Consider the following 15,486-nt stretch of genomic DNA (forward strand, 5'->3'; position numbering starts at 1 on the left):
AAAAAAAGACAAGATCCAAACAAATTTTCACCTGGAGACATTGTGGAGGATCTTCAGTGAAGTTCTTTCTTTTCAGGGAAAATGGGAAATAAAGGACAGTATGAAAGTCAGCAGGAGGATTTTAGTCATAGTGCAGTCCAGGTCTCAGAAACTAGACAATACAGATGTTCTAGCAACTAGATAGCAATCCAACATGGAAGGTCCCAAGCCCAACAAAGTCTGAATGCTGGGATCACTGGGACAAATATCTAAACTGGGTTGGTAACAAACCACAGACTAGACAAGCCTGGAATAAACCAGGGATCAGATCCCAGTCCTCCCACAAAAAGCTTGGGTCTATACTCCCTATACTCCAGGAGCAGAGTTCAAACAATCAAAATGAGCAAAAAAATCTAAAAGAACACTTACCATTGAAAGTTACTATGCAGAAAAAGATGGTAAAAAATGTCAACTCAGTAGAAGAAAGCAGTGAAAAATTATCTACATGGAAGTCGGGTGTACCTGGGTTCAAATCTGGTCTCAGACACTTAATAATTACCTAGCTGTGTGGCCTTGGGCAAGCCAGTTAACCCCATTTGCCTTGCAAAAACCTAAAAAAAAAAGAAACAGAAAAGGGGAAGGTACATCGTGACTATGAGTCTTTGAATTGGACTCAAATCTAAAACCTTATAGAAGAGCTTAGAAAAGAATTTAAAAACAAAAAGAAGAGAGGAAGAAGAAATATGGAAAAAATAAATGAGAGTCATGCATATAAAAAATTGACCAAATAAATCAATTCCTTTAAAAGTATAAATAACCAACTGGAAAAAGAATGTAACTCTTAAAAAAATTAAATTGACCTACTGGAAAAGGAAAGCAACTCATCTAAAACTCAAATCAACTAACTTGAAAGGGAATGCAACTAGAAAAAAGTGAAATTAACAACTGAAAAAGGAAACTCAAAAGCTAATTGAAGAAAATAAAACCCTAAAAATTAAAATCAAACAAATACAAATCTATGAATAGATGAGACACAAGATTCCATCAAACAAAGTAAAAAGGCTGAAAAAAATTCAAGAAAATGTAAAGTTTCTTTTAGGAAAATCAAATGACCTGGAAAATAGATCCAGAAGAAATAATTTACAAATTATTGATCTAACAGAAAGGTTAGATTAAAAAAAAACCCTGGATAATATATTTTAGGAAATCATCAAGGAAAACTGACCAAATAATGCTAGATCAAGAAGACAAAAATAGTAATTGAAAGAATACATAGAACTCCTTTATAAGAAAACCACAGGATAAAAATTTCAGGATCTATCATAACCAAATTCCAAAAATTCTCAAATAAAGGAGAAAATACTGCAAGCAGGAAAAAGGAGCAATTTAAATACAAAGGAAGCACAATCAGACTTACACAGTATATATCAGCTTTAACATAGAAGTAATGGCAGACTTTGGAGGAAGGCAAAGGACTTTGAATTACAGCTAAGGTAAAATTTTGCATATTCTGTCAGAGGGAAAAGATGGATATTCAACAAAATAGAGGACTTCCAAAACTTTCTGATTAAAAATCCATAGCTGAATGGAGAATTCAGTCTTCAAATATAAGATTCAAGAGATGCATAAAAAGTTAAATGGAAAAGGAAAAAACAAAACTAATATTAGTCAAGAAAATTAAATTGCATAAAACTCTTCAAGGGAAGATAACACTTGCAACTCTTGAGAATTGTATTTCCCATAGGATAGTTAAAGGGTTGAATATAGTTGAAGAGATTGAACTTAGAAATATGGGTATGGTGGGTGGGTTCTTGTCATTGTTTTGAAGAAGACCAAAATTACATCACTATGTTTGAGACAAATTACAGGATGTCCCAACTGTGACTGATCAGACCAACACTAGCTCAGAATGCTCTACCACAGGGCATGTACAGATAGTCCAGGTGAAAAACTGGGGTGTTTACTCTGAACTTAATTATCTCATATTTACTTTGACCTACTTTAATTCTGTTTTGCTCATAGAGCTTAGTACTGCTTGTGATGAGGGTTTCCTATGCTGCATGGTCCTGTGCAATGTCTCACATAGCTTAAAATTAATTGTACACTTTTCAAGAGAGACCTTTAGAGTGTCCCAGTACTTAGACTACTGAGAGGTTTCATATTTAATTAAATCAGAAGTGACTTTATTAGCTACATAGAGGTTTATAGTACCAAAGGGGCAGAGGATAGAAATCTACTAGAAGGGTTAAATATAAAGAGATTAGGAAGTGATTTTTTAAATCTTAATTCATTCTTTTGTTAATGAGGATTTAAGTATAATAGGGAATTTTAGGGAGGAGGGTGGGAGAGGTCTTGCTTGGGTGTGGGTACAAGTCATTCATGAAATGATTTGACTCTGTATGATACTATAGTTCATGGTATAATGGACATATATACCCCATGAAAATGGGGTAACGTATAAAGTGATTATAATTTGATGTGTTTCATCACTCTTGAGATGTGAATTTCTAAAGAAACAGAAAAGGGCTGGGGCAGCTAGGTGGCGCAGTGGATAAAGCACTGGCCCTGGAGTCAGGAGTACCTGGGTTCAAATCCGGTCTCAGACACTTAATAATTACCTAGCTGTGTGGCCTTGGGCAAGCCAGTTAACCCCATTTACCTTGCAAAAACCTAAAAAAAAAAAAGAAACAGAAAAAGGGAAGGTACATCATGACTATGAGGCAACACTCTTATCAGTCAACCAACCAATAAATTATAAATAACCCCATGTGAGGAGGCACAAGCACCAATTATGGGAGAGGGAAAGAAGGGAGGGTGTGAAAACCGAGTAAAACCTATTCAATAGATTTGGCCTTGAAAGAGAACAAAGTACATTTCCAATTGGATTTAAAATGTCTCCTAAAACAAAACACACAGAAAAAATTGTAACCCTTCTCCACCTGAACACTTTTAAAAAAATTATCTCTTAGGTATCTCTTTCCCTTAATCCTAATTCCTCATGTCAAAAATTACTAATTTGTAAATATGTTTGACAAAATATGTATGTAAAATGCTAACCTGTCTATTGCTGAATGGGGGGAGGGTGAAGGGAAATTTTGTATCTTGGAAATATAGATGTACAAATGGCTGTAAATAAATAAATAAATAAATAAATTTAAAATAAAATAACAAAAATCTCTTCTACTCTACAGGGAAATGGAGGGGAGAAGGTTAGAAAAGAGGAGAAGAAATGATAAAAAGAAGGCAAAGGTATAAGAAAATAAACTGAAAGTTTAAATTTAAATAAAAAGTTAAAGGAAAAAGGGCATAAATTATTGATGAGGTGGTTAGAGGAATAGAAAAGACCACATGGAAGGAATAACCAGGGAAAGATAACATTAAAAGAAATGAAGCAAAAATAATATAAATTGTAAATGTTATTGGGATCAACTTTCCCATAAAATGAAAGGAGACAGCAGAATGGATTAAAAACCAGAATCCCACATTATGTTGTTTTCAAGAAACTCATTTAAAGCAGAGAGATACACACAAGGTAAAGATAAAAGACTGGAACAAAATATATCATGCTTCTGCTAAAGTAAAAAAAAAATCAAGGGTAGCAATCCTGATCTCAGACAATACAAAAGCAAAAATAGATCTCATTAAAATGGATTAGAGGTGGAGCCAAGATGGCTACAGGAGAAGATCCTCTCTTAGGTGCTCTCTCTCTCTCTCTGATATTTCCAAACTTATAAAATAAGGACTCTAACTAAATTTTTGAGAGACAGAACCCACAGATGGATCCAGTGAGGCAGTTCTCCAGTCCAAGGTAACCTGGAAAATAGTGGAAAGGGTCCACTCCACAGGGTTAGAGGGACCACTGTCAGAGTGAAGGAACTTCAGCCTCCTGGAGGTAGCCCCAGGGTGCTGGGAGCCATGGCTCAGGGCAGTGGGGAAGTTTCCTGACCTATACCTGGGGGAGCACCAGGCATAACTTGGAAGATCAGCAGGGGGACCTCTGCCAGAGCAAGTACATGAAACCTAGCCCTCAGGACACTCAGAGAGCAATGTGGCCACAGCAGCCCAGATCAACGAACTGGGAACGAGATGGAGCCGGTAAGCAGGATCCCCCAGGCTTGAGTGCTCAGCCTCGGTAGGGGAGCAGATAGAGACTTCCGAGGTCTGTCCTCTGTACCTGGAACCAGACTCTGGGGTTCTGACCACATTCAGATCCTGATTGCTGTATAGGCCCCCCATATAACAATAGCCCCCCCACCTCAGGCCCCTGACAGCAGGATGTACTTGTGGTCATTCACAGACCAGGAAGGAAGACAGAGCTTCACACAGGGAGATCTTTGTGTGTGGGGGTGTCCCAATAATAATCAAAAGCTCAGGAAGTACCCCCAATCCAGGCACAGACTGAGGAAATTAGTAATCAGAAAAAAAAAGAGGAACACCACTGAGAAATACTTTGTCTATGATCCCAAGAAAGATCAAAATACTCAATCTGAAGATGTGGAAGTACAAGCTCCTACATATAAAGACTCCAAGAAAAATGGAAATTGGTCTCAGTCTATGACAGAGCTCAAAAAAGATTTTGAAAATCAAGTGAGGGAGATAGAAGAAAAATTGGGAAAAGAAATGAGAGAGATCCAGGAAAAACATGAAAATGAAGTCAGCAAATTAGTCAAGGAGATCCAAAAAATGCTGAAGAAAACAACATGGACAAAACAGTTCAAAAAGTTATTGAGTAGAAGAATGCTTTAAAAACCAGAATTGACCAGATGGAAAAAAGAGATAAGAAAGCTCTCTGAGGAAAACAAATCCTTCAGATGCAGAATGGAACTGAGGGAAGCTGCGGATTTTATGAGAAATTAAGACACAATTCTTCAAAATGAAAAGAAGGAGAAATTAGAAGAAAATGTGAAACATCTCATTGAAAAAAGAACTGATATGGAAAACACATTCAGGAAAGATAGTTTAAAAATTCTTGGAATATCTGAAAATCATGATTAGGAAAAGAGCCTTGACATCATTTTCAAAAAATTCCTACAGGAAAATTGCCCAGATATCCTAGAAGTAAAGGACAAAATAGAAATTAAGAGAATCCACCGATCTCCTCAAGAAAGAGATCCAAAAAAAAGAACCCAAGGAATATTATAGTTGAGTTTCAGAACTCCCAAGTCAAAGAGAAAATATTACAAGCAGCCAGAAAGACACAATTCAAATATCATAGAGCTGCAGTCAGGATCACACAGAACTTAGCAGCAACTACATTAAAAGCTTGTAGGGCTTGGAATATAATATTCTAGAAGGCAAAAGAGCTTGGAATGCAACTTAGAATCAACTATCCAGCAAAAATGAATGTCCTTTTCCAGGGAAAAAGATGGACTTTCAATGAACCAGGGAAATTTCAAATGGTCCTGCTGAAATGGCCAGAGCTGAACAGAAAGTTTGATCTTAAAGTACAGGACTCAGGTGAAGCATAGAGAGTGGAGGAGAAGGGTAAAATATGAGGGACTTAATGATGAAGTGCATGTATTCCTGCATAGATGCATAGAATAATGATACTGATAATACTCATAAGAAACTTCTCATTTAATAGAGCAGGTAAAAGGAGCTTTTATAGCTGAAGTACAGGAGAGAACTGAATTTGAAGATATAATGTAGTGTAAAAATGGCTAAATGGAAAATGTAATGGGAGAAAGAAAAAGGAGACATGGAATAGGCTAAGATATTTCATATAATAAGATTTTTTATTACAATGAGCTATTGAAGTGATATGGAAGGGGGAAGGCAAGGGAGGTTAAGGGCACCTTTGCTCTCATTAGAGCTGGCTAGGAGAGGAAACAGCATATATATATATATATATATATATATATATATATATATATATATATATACTAAATGGGGTATAGACATCTAGAGTAAGAAGGAGAGAAAGGGGACAGGGGGAAGGAAGGGGATGTGAGTGATGGAAGACAGGGTGGACCCTGGGGGGAGTGGTCAGATATAAAACACGTTTTCTTTTTTACTTCTTGCAAGGGGCTGGGATTGGATGGCCTGTCCAGTACCGTAGGGCCAGGTGGGTGCTGGGCCTAAGGGGTGGTATATGGGTATGGGACCTTTTGGCCCCAGGGCTGGGGATCTCTCTGCTGCACCACTCAGCCACCTTACATTACATTTAAGAAGAGGGACAGAGTGAAAGTAGAGAGAAAATATAATTTATGGTGGTGGAGAAGTACAAATGGAGGGAGTTGTGATCAGTAATGGCAAATGGTAGAAAAATATGGAAGTAGCTTTTGTGATGGACTTATAAAGAATGTGATCCACTCATGACAGAGCTGGAGGTGTTGGAACACAGACTGATGCACATTTATTATTATTATTATTATTATTATTATTATTATTATTATTATTATTTCTTGGGGGGGTTGCAGGGCAAATGGGGCTGGGTGGCTTGCTGGGGCTGCACAGCTGGGTTATTGTTGGGTGTTTGAAGTCAGATTTGGACTCGGGTGCTCCTGGCTCCAGGGCTGGTTCTCTGTCCTCTGCACCACCTGGCCACCCCTATTATTATTATTATTATTATTATTATTATTATTATTATTATTATTATTTATTTTTTGGTTTTTGCAGGGCAATGGGGTGGGGTGGTGGTTTGCCCAGGGTTACACAGCTGGGTGATTGTTGGGTGTCTGGGGCCAGATTTGAACTTGGGTGCTCCTGGCTCCATGGCTAGTACTCCATCCACTATGTCACCTGGCTGTACTATTATCATTATTGTTATTATTATCATTATTTTTAATTTTAATTTTTTCTCTTCCCTTTATTTTATTGGTCATGTGGGTCCATATTTTTTGGGGGGTGGGGCTATTATGTTTACTCTTAAACAAGAATATTTTAGTAATGTATAAAAAACCATTTGTACAAAAATAAAAATAAACAAACACACAAAATAATAAATAAATAAAATTAATTTAAAAAAGCAAAAATTGATTAGGAAGGAAATTACATCTTATTAAAAGGTACCATAAGCAATTAAACATATTAGCACATACTGATACAGCATCCAAATACTTATTAGATCAGAACCTGAATGAATTAAAAGGAGACATAGACAGCAAAACTACAATAATGGGGGACCTCAACCTTCCTCTCTCAGAAGTAGATATATGTAACTTCAAATTAAGCAAGAAGGAAATTAAAAAGATCAATGAAATATTAGAAAACTTATATATGAGAGGCCTCTGGAGAAAACTGAATGGGCATAGAAAAGAATATATCTTTTTCTCTGCAGTACATGGCATCTATACCAAAATTGACCATATACTAGGGCATTAAAAACCTTCCAATAAAATGCAGAAGGGTAGAAATAATGAATATGTACTTTACGGATCATGATGCAATAAAAATTACTTGTAATAAAGGACCATGGAAAGATAAACCAAAAATTAGTTGGACAATAAATAACTTAGTTTGAAAAAAATTAGTGTAGCAAACAAATCATAGAAATAATCATTTCATCTAAGAAAAAGATAAAAATGAGATATTATATCAAAATTTATGGGATGCTTCCAAAGCAGTTTTTAGGGGACATTTTATAACTCAAAATGCCTATAGGAATAAAATAGAGAAAGATGAAATAAATGAACTGGGGATGAACTAAAAAAGATTGAAAGAGAACAGATTAGTGATCTCCAATTAAATACCAAATTAAATATTCTGAAAATCAAGGGAGAGATTAACAAAACTGAAAGAAAAAAATATTATTGCCCTAATAAATAAAACCAAGTGCTGACTTTTTGGAAAAAAAACCCCAATAAAATAGATAAATATTTGATAAATCTGATTTAAAAAAGAAAGAAAACCAAATTGTGAGTATCATAAAGGAAAAGGGTGAATTCATCACTAACTGTATGTGAAAAATTTGATAACCTGAGTGAATGGGTGAATATTTACAAAAATGCAAACTGCCCAGATTAACAGAAGAGGGAATAAAGTACTTAAATAACCACATTTCTGAAAAGAAATTGAAGAAATCATCATTAAGCTCCCTAAGAAAAAGTATCCAGGTTCAGATAGGTAAACCAGTGAATTCCACCACACATTTAAGAAATAATTAATTCCAATTCTAATTAACTATTTTAAAAATAGGAGAAGAAAGACTGGTCAAATTTCTTTTAAGACAACAATATAATGCTAATATCTAAACCAGAACTGAAACAGATAAGGAAAAATAATAGACTAATCTCCCTAATGAAAATTTATGCCATAATCTTAAATAAAATTTTAGCAAAGAGATTACAGTAAATTATTACCAGGAAAGTATACCATGATTAGGTCAGATTTATACCAGATAGACAAGGATGGTTCAATATTAGGAAAACATTGAGCATAATTATTCATGTCAATAACAAAACCAACAGAAAACATTTGATTGTCTCAGTAGATGCTTAGAAATCCTTTGACAAAATACATCATCCATTGCTACTAAAAAGTCTAGAGAATATGGGAATAAATAGTTTTCCTTAAAATAATAAGCAGTATTTATCTAAAACCATCAGCAAATATTTTGTAATAGGAACAAATTTGGAGCATTTCCAATAAGATTGGGGAAAAACAAGAAGTTCCGTCATCACCATTAATGATCAATTAGAAATGTTAGTTTTAGTAATAAGAGAAGAAAAAGAATTTGAAGGAATTTGAATTGTCAATGAGGAAGCAAAACTTTCAGTCTTTGCTGATGATATGATGGTATACTTACAGAACCTGAGGAATTCATCTCAAAAATTCTTTGTTGCAATTAAGAAATTCAGGAAAATTTTAGGATATAAAATAAACCCACATAAATCAACATTTCTCTATATAAACAAAAAAGACCAAGAACAAGAGATAGCAAAATTCCATTTAATATAACATCAGACAATGTCAAATACTTGTAAATCTACTTCCCAAGACAAAATCAGGAACTGTATGAACACAATTTTAAGGCACTTCTCCCCCAAATAAAGTCACATCTAAATCACTTGAAAAATGTCAATAGTTCATGGTTAGGTTGAGCTAATATAATAAACATGACATTCTGCCAAAATTAAATAACTTATTCAATGCCATATCAATCAAATTATCAAATAACTATTTTACTGAACTAATAAAAAAGGTAGCAGAATTCATATAGAGTACCAAAATGTCAAGAATATCAAAGGAACTGATGGAAAAACCATCTAAAGGGAAATGGTCTTGCTCTACCAGATGTAAGAGTATACTATAACATGGAAGTCATCAAAACTGCCTACAACTGTTTAAGAAAAAGGATACTGGATCAATAATAAATGTAATAAATGACTACAGTCATTTACAGTCATTACTATAGTAATAAATGACTACAGATATCTACTATTTGACAAACCCAAAGATATTAGTTTCTGTGATAAGAAGTCACTATTTGTCAAAAAATTTTGGGAAAATTGGAAAATAATATGGCAAAAGTCATAGAACTACAGCTATCCTAAACCAAAATAAGGTCATACTGAGTAGAGGATTTAGACATAAAAGACCATACTGAGGAACAATTAATAGATCAAGAAATACTCTGTTGGATCTATGGAAAGGGAAGAAATTTATGACCAAATGGGAATTGGAGTACATTATTAATTGCAATATTGATGATTTGGATTATATTAAATTGAAAAGTTCTTGCACTAATAAAGCCAATGCTGCCAATATTAGAAGGAAAACAGAAAGTTGGGAAGCAATTTTCATAGCTAGGGTCCTGATAAAGGTCTCATTTCTACATCTATCTATCTATCTATCTATCTATCTATCTATCTATCTATCTATCTATCTATCTATCGAACTGAATCAAATTTATATGGTTAAAAGTCATTCCCCAATTGATAAATGATCAAAGGATATGAACAGGCAGTTTTCAAATCAAAAAATTATCATTACATATAAATATATGAAAAAATGCTCAAATCATTATTGCTTAGAGAAATGCAAATTAAAATAACTATGAGGTACCACCTCATATCTTTCAGATGTCAACGATGATAAAAAGGGAAAATGATCAATGTTGAAAAGGCTGTGGAAGGATTGGAACAGTAATGCATTATTAGTGGAGTTGTGAACTGATCCAGTCATTCTGGAGAGCAATATGGAACTATGCCCAAGGAGAAATAAAACTGTTTAAACCCTTTTAAAGCAATTCCAGTTCTAGGCCTAGGCACAGAAGAAATCATAAAACAATGGGAAAAGTCTCATATGTTCCAAAATATTCATAGAAGCTCTTTTTGTAGTGGCAAAGAATTGGAAATTAAGGGAATACCCATAATTTGGAGAATGGTTAAACAAGTAGTGCTATATGAATATTATGGAACTATTGTTCTATAAGAATCCATAAATGCTTCTAGCAAAGAATTGAAGGAGAGAAGAAGGGAAGGAATTAGAGGATCTGATTCTGAGTGAAGGGAGCAGAACCAAGAGAATATTATGCATATTAACAATAACATTGTGAGTTGATCAACTTTGATGGATGGAGATCCTCTCAAGTGCTGATAGACCTAAGACAACTGTGTGATGCCTGTTATGGACAATGCTATCCACATTTCGAGTAAGAAAAGCAAAAAGAAAACAAAATAAAGAAAAACCTACAGAATCTGAATGAACACTATATTCATTTTTAAAAAAAATTCTCTTATATTTTTATTTTGACCTTGACTTTCTTTTCCCTTTGTTCTAAGTCTTCATGCAGAAAATTACTAATCTTGTCATGTTATATACATGTACAATGTTCACCAGATTATTGGCCTTTGAGGGGAGGAGGGTGGGAAGGGAGGGTTGGAGGAAATTATATAAGTCCTAAATATGTATATGCTCATGGATGAAAGTTGGCAATCTTATATAATACGTAATTGGAAAAATAAAATAGTATATCAATTATTTAAAAAAAGTTACATGAAAAACCTTTGTGTTTTATAGTGGTGCAGTTCTTCGGGTATTTCTAAAGAAGAGTACTGGTTCTTAAATATATGTGTATATGTGAAGTTAATATGTATATGTATATGTGTTTGTGTAAAACCCTTAAAGTTAAATAACACCACAAGTTTATTTCACAATATATTCTAAAATTATTTTAATGACTAATATTACACAATATAAAGCTCATAAAAAGACAGTCACAATGCTGAAATGTTTTATAATTCTTCCAAGTACAAGTTGAGGATAAAAAAATATTGTAGAGTAAAATGCATAAGAAGAACTCATGAATTTGGGAATTGTAAATGATGGATAGTGACTGGATCTGTGATTTCTTTAGTATGGAGAACTCCCAGGTAAGGAGACTTCTTCTACCCATGTTACCCATGTAGGTCAACAAATTCTTTGCAATTATTAATTTTGGCAGTTGCCTAGCTAGAGCACTGAGAAATTAAATCATTTGCTCAGGGTCACTTGGTCAGTGTTTTTCAGAGATAGTACACTGTACACAGGTCTTCCTGTTTTTGAAATTAGTTCTTTACCCACTGTGCCATACTCTTTCTTTTAAGAGTTAGTATGGTAATTGGTGAGATTTTTTTTTATAGCTTTTTTTTTGTAAGGCAACAGGGTTTAGTGGCTTGCCCAAGGCCACACAGCTAGGAAATTATTAAGTGTCTGAGGTTAAATTTGAACTCAGGTACTCCTGACTCCAGGGCCGGTGTTCTATCCACTGCGCCACCTAGCTGCCACATTTGTTGAGATTTATAAAGTAAGTTTTTATTTAAACTCTTCTTAAACTGACTTCAACAACACATTCTCATCTGCTTTGGGGAACTCAGACCAAACTCCAGAATATCTTAGAAATTTTTCACTTATTGTTAATTTAACTGTTGCTACTGGTTCATTCCACATATCTCAGGGAAATAACCCCTTAGGTACAAGTTAGTAAAATGTTATAGAAACAGAAGATGAAAAAGTGACTTATTTACTAATAGTAATACTGTGCTATATAAAATCAAACTTGATCTCTAAAATTTCCTTATCATAGTGATCATTGTAAATGAATACACATGAGAAGTTTGACTATTTCTGATCTCTGACCCATAATGCATCACTATGACATAACTAGCATTCAAAGACTAATGAATAAATTTGTTCTCTAATTCACTCTACTAGTTTCCTCACTTACAGGTGATTTAAAAATTTTTTTTGAATGCTTCCTTAACATTATGACAATGTGGTAAATTCTGAGTACTCTTAAATACTTTTTCAATTATATGTATACTGAATACGTTTTCTTACAACTTTTCAAGATCTTTCTGGAGTACCTGTCTGTCCTTATTTCAGTTTGAGACTCTTTGGTAAGAATGCAAAATCTCAGAAATTTAAATTGATTAGTCTTCCATAGAGTAGGAAAAATTATCTTGCTGAATAATAATTACATTATTTCTTCTGGTTAAATAGATTTCATAACCTGTAAATATATATATATATATATATTATATATATATATATATACAATATATGCTATAACTCATAGCATCAGTTATAGTTTATGAAAAAGGGAAAACATTTAAAATATAATCTTAAAAAAGCTCATTATAGCTAAATCCCAAGTATTGTGAATAATCCTCATGAAGTAATCTCATCCATTTGAATTCACACTATTCCAAGTTGTCATTTTGTCAAATATAATAAGTGGTTCCCATCTAATCAAAATATACAGTATGAATTCAAATAATGTGTGTATTTTGGGTTATTCATTATTTTTATTCATTGAGGCATACCTCTATTATTTTTTTAAGGTTTGGATAGGTGTTCCAGACTAGTGAATTAATTGAGCTAAGGAACTTAGGGAGTATAAACCCCTTCTAAAGATGCAGATCGTCATTTCATCCACAAATTATAATCTTAAGTAGTTGCTTAAAATTCCTTATGGATAGAGATAGGGTTAAAAAGCTCCTGTGATGGGACGCATTTGATCTTCTTTGCTCCAATGCTAACTCTTTCAGTACACACAAATGCCTACCATTGTCTATCAGATAAAAGAAATTGTCATTTTGTTGTTATTATATCTTGAAGCAGAATGTGCTCCTTGGTTAGTCAATAAGCATTTGTTCAACACATAATATGGATCAGTCACTGCCTAAGCACTGAAGATACAAAGAAAGGCAAAGACTTCATATGCTCAAGGAGTCCATTTTCTTTTCTTTTCTTTTCTTTTCTTTTCTTTTCTTTTCTTTTCTTTTCTTTTCTTTTCTTTTCTTTTCTTTTCTTTTCTTTTCTTTTCTTTTCTTTTCTTTTCTTCTCTATTCTTTTCTTTTCTTTTCTTTTCCTTTTCCTTTTCTTTTCATTGATTTTTTCCCTCTAATTTATTCATGTAAGCATTTAAATATATAATATATCCCCTGACAGCCCATTGAGTGTATCCCATAGGTTTTGGTATGTTGTATCATTATTGTCATTATCGAGGATGAAATAATTAGTTCTTTTTATAATTTGTTGCTTGGTCCACTCATTCTTTAAGATGAGGTTACTTAGTTTCCAATTAGTTCTGGGTCTATATCTCCCTGGCCCAGTATTGCATATGATTTTTTATTGCATTATGATCTGAGCAAGATGTATTCACTATTTCTGCCTTTCTGCAATTTATCATTTGGTTTTTATGTCCTAGTACATGGTCAAATTTTTTGTAAGTGCCATGTACTGCAAAAAAATATATATATATTCCTTTCTAGACCTATTCAATTTCCTCCATAGGTCTATCATATCTAGATTTTCTAACAATCTATTTACCTCATTAACTTCCTTCTTGTTTATTTTATGATTTGATTTATCTAAATCTGAGAGGGGGAGGTTGAGGTCTTCCACTAGTAGAGTTTTACTATCTATGTCTTTCTGTGGCTCTTTAATTTCTCTTCTAATAATTTGTATGCTGTCCCATTGAGTGAGTACATATTTAGTATTGAAATTACTTTATTGCTTATGGTACCTTTTAGAAGGATATAGTTTCCTTCCTTGTCTCTTTTAATGCTTTCTATTTTTGCAGCTGCTTTGTCTGAGATAAGGATTGCTACCTCTGCTTTTTTTCACTTCAGCTGATGCAAAATAGATTTTGCTTTAACCTTTTACCTTTACTCTATATGTATCTCTCTGCTTCAAATGAGTTTCTTGTAAGCAGCATATTGTAGGATTCTGGTTTTAATCCATTCTGCTATCTGCTTAGGTTCATCCCATTCACATTCAAAGTTATAATTACTAAATTTATTGCCTCCATTCTATCTTCTTTCTGTTTGTATTTTCCTCTTTTTTCCCTTTATCCATATTCCCCAGTGTTTTTTTTTCTGAATACTGCCACCTTCAGTGTGTTTGCCCTCTTATAGGCATCCCCTTCCCCCCTTTTTCCTCTTTCCCTTTTTCCCCTTCTTCCCTTTCTTCTGTTAGTTCCCCTTTTTCTCCCCCTCCCCCCTCCCCTTTTCTCCTTTTAATGCTTGAAAGGTGAGATAAGTTTGTTAACTTGATTAAGTTTGCCTAAATTAACTTTAAGCCAAGTCTGACAGATGAAGATTCAGGTGGTTCTTACTTTCTCCCTTCTTCCCATCAATTACAACAGGTCTTTTGTACCTCTTGATGTAATGAGATTTACCCCATTCAGTCTCCTTCTGACCTCCCTTCTCCTTACTCTCCACCTTTATAAAGGAGCTATTATTGTTTAATCATTCTATCTGAGTCACAGAAAAGTTAAGTATCCATCACTTCTGACTGTGTATATTCTTTCTAATAGTTACAATTCTCAAGAGTTATGAGACTCTTTCTCCCAAGTGGGTATATAGACAATTTCATGTTAGTGTATAGAAGTTTTTTTTTTACCTTTTCATATGTCTCTTGAGCCTCCTGTTTGATGTTCAAATTTTCTATTTAGCTCTGGTCTTTTCATTATGAAATCTTGGAAGTCTCCCATTTCATTAAATGCCCATCTTTCCCTGGAAGAGAAGGCTCAGTTTTGCTGGGTAGTGGATTTTTGACTGCATTCCAAGCTCCCTTGCTCTTCACAGAATATCTCATTCCTGGCCCTTTTATCCCTTAATGTTGCTGCAGCCAGGTCCTTCGTAATCCTTTCTGTGGCTCCTTGGTATTTCAATTTTTTTCTTTCTGGCTGCTTATAAGATTTTTCTTTTATCTGATAGTCCTGGAATTTGGTCACAACATTCCTTGATGTTTTCATTTTAGGATCTCTTTCTGGAGGGGATTGATGTATTCTTTCAAACTATTTTGCCCTCTGGTTCCATGATATCAGGGCAATTTTCCATCACTAAATCCTGTAATATTAAGTCCAATCATTTTTCTCTTCAATGTTCTCAGGAAGGCCAATAATTCTCAGATTCTGCCTTCTCAATGGATTCTTGAGGTCAGTGGTTTTGCTGATAAAGTATTTTACATTTTTTTCTGTTTTTTTCTGTTTTTTCAATTGTTTAACAGAATTTTGTTATCTCATGAAGTCATTAGTTCCCAACAATTCCATTCTTTTTCTTAGAGGAGAAGATTTTT

The sequence above is a fragment of the Macrotis lagotis genome, chromosome 5 (assembly GCF_037893015.1).
Source record: "Macrotis lagotis isolate mMagLag1 chromosome 5, bilby.v1.9.chrom.fasta, whole genome shotgun sequence".
NCBI lineage: Eukaryota > Metazoa > Chordata > Mammalia > Peramelemorphia > Peramelidae > Macrotis > Macrotis lagotis.